The sequence below is a fragment of the Alosa pseudoharengus genome, unplaced genomic scaffold (assembly GCF_046254945.1).
Source record: "Alosa pseudoharengus isolate Yale_2024_CS ecotype anadromous, Long Island Sound unplaced genomic scaffold, YU_APseudo_1.1 YU_APseudo_1.1_scf_3, whole genome shotgun sequence".
NCBI classification, from domain to species: domain Eukaryota; kingdom Metazoa; phylum Chordata; class Actinopteri; order Clupeiformes; family Clupeidae; genus Alosa; species Alosa pseudoharengus.
In genome coordinates this window covers 35,658,772-35,661,271 of record NW_027468718.1, presented here as the reverse complement: position 1 = coordinate 35,661,271, position 2,500 = coordinate 35,658,772, and the positions used below count along the sequence as shown (strand labels likewise).

Here is a 2,500-nt window from a genome sequence, read left to right as displayed (position 1 = left end):
GCCACATGCCTCGCCGCCTGCTCCCCTGCGTCTAAACGCCCGTGTGTGTGTGTGTGTGTAGGGGGCAAAGGAATGTGCCTGCCCTGCTGCAATCAAACAAGGATGGAGGGGTGTGTGTGTGTGTGTGTGTGTGTGTGTGTGTGGTGTCCAGTGGTCTCTGGCCGAGGCGGCCCTTTTCTTTTCTTCTGCAAACGCCTGCAAAGCCAAGCAGTGCTCTCTGTGACTGCGGGCCGAAGGCACAACGGCTTAAGAAACAACACGCCAAAAAAGTTTTGCTCCTGAAGAGCGCATGGTGTCAAGCGAAGAACTGAGATGAGAGACTTTCAGAGAGAGAGAGACAGAGAGAGAGAGAGAGAGAGAGAGAGAGAGAGAGAGAGAGAGAGAGAGAGAGAGAGAGAGAGAGAGAGAGAGAGAGAGAGAGAGAGAGAAGAGATAAGGAGAGGGGCGAAGCTAAGGAGAGATAAAAAAAAGCAGAATACTCATGGACTTCTGAAGAAAGAGGGAAAAAAGAGATAGAAATAAAAGAGAAATGTATGAGAAAAATGAACCCAACACAAACATAGAGGGACTTAACATAGAGGGACTTAATGGCGCCCATAGACAGGTAGAGAGGTATGATACGGGTTACTGTCATGTGTGGTGATCACTGGAGTGGAGACAAAAACAAAGAAACTAATGAATGGGTGGAGGGAGGGAGGGATGGAGGGATGGATGAATGAATGAATGCATGCATGAATGAATGAATGGATAGATGGATTGATAAATGAATACTTCAGAGCAGGTTGTCTTTTGCCAACATCAAAAGCATGGCCCACACATGCCAAGCGCAGAATAGTGCATATGGTGATGAGTTTTATGACATTACCCAGACGCTTTGTAGCACACACAGAGAGACACAGAGAGAGTGAGAGAGAGAGGACCGAGAAAGAGAGAGAAAAAGAAAAAGAGAGGGAGGGAGGTATGAGGAAGAGAGAGAGAAAGAGAGAGTGAGAGAGCGAGGTGTGAGGAAGAGAGAGAAAAAGAGAGAGAGATAGAGTGAGAGAGGGAGGTGTGAGGAAGAGAGAGAAAAAGAGAGAGAGATAGAGTGAGAGAGGGAGGTGTGAGGCGGGTGGGGATGCTGTCATGTGTGGCGATCACAGTGGAGTGGAGACCATGCAGCGGCATGTCACAATGTATGGAAGGCAGGTTTATTGAACAAAATACCGAATTCAACAAAATCATATTTGCCTCATTTGCTAAATAAAACTGTCACACTGAAAGTGTTTCTTGAATAGGTAACCATAAATGAATACATTATAAATGAAACTGAAGTGGCATTTCAACTTAAATATGAACCGCTGTGAAGCGCAAAAGTGCCACACTTGACATGAAAAGGGGCACCATTTAAATCCTTAACATTTAGGCTCAAATGGCAAAAGGTGCATATTATGCACAAATAAATATGGCAATTACATTTTTGGGGGAGATTAGAAGGAGAGAGAGAGAGAGAGAGAGAGAGAGAGAGAGAGAGAGAGAGAGAGAGAGAGAGACAGACACTTTCTCTCTTTTTGCAAGTCATTTCAGTCAGTTTGTGATCTCTACTTTCCAAAGCTTGATGAGAAACACCCTGGATTTAATTCTTTAACAAACCTAAATAAACTAACATACTTGCTAGGAGAGAAAAAGGACAGCTGTCTCATAGCTGCACAATACGTTTTCACCTGCCACCAGCTGAGGGACAGTGAGTGACACACACACACACACACACACACACACACACACACACACACACACACACGTACACACACGCTGATGAACTCACATACAACCACATCCACATGCAGGCAGTCACCATACTGCTCTCAATGAACTCTCAGTAATACTTCTTAATCAAATCTCAGTGAAGTAGTATGTTTATACAAATGTATCAGTTTAAAGTATATGTACATGTTTTGTCTCTGTAATTATTGTGGTTATGTCTTACCTTTAACATGTACCAATTGCTTTGGCAATACAAGTTTTCATTTGTCATGCCAATAAAGCAACTTTTGAATTTGCATTTGAATTTGAGAGAGAGAAAGAGAGAGAGAGAGAGAGAGAAAGAGAGAGAGAGTGTAAAACAAAGTGTGTCATGTTCTACATGTTCTATTACTGTAATCTCTGACTGAGGTGAGTTACTGAGCTTTGTGTGTTGGAGGACATGATGGTGATAATTATGATGATGATGATGATGATGATGATGATGATGATGGCAGCTATAGAGCCTTTAATTTGTGCCCTGGGGAGAACCATCCGTTCTCGCTCCACGACAGAGTGGCGTGGCATTAAATTAGGCAGATGTCACACAAGCGTCACATCTGCACATCTGAACTAACACTCCCATCTCTGGCCAACCAGGGCCCCTCATCTCCTGCTGTGAACACAGAACCGCACTCCGCCACATCTCCGTTTGTAATGCCATGTTCCATATGAATATTTCATAGAACACGGCGGAACGCAGCGCTACACAAACCCCATTAGC

At 44.1% G+C, this 2,500-nt stretch overlaps 1 protein-coding gene across 1 annotated transcript in view; it reads right to left on the bottom strand.

Annotated features, from left to right (window-relative positions):
- The window catches only part of myo3b (myosin IIIB), a 139,738-nt gene that overhangs the window by 59,146 nt on the left and 78,092 nt on the right, over positions 1 to 2,500 (bottom strand). The gene's annotated exons all lie outside the window — the stretch shown is intronic.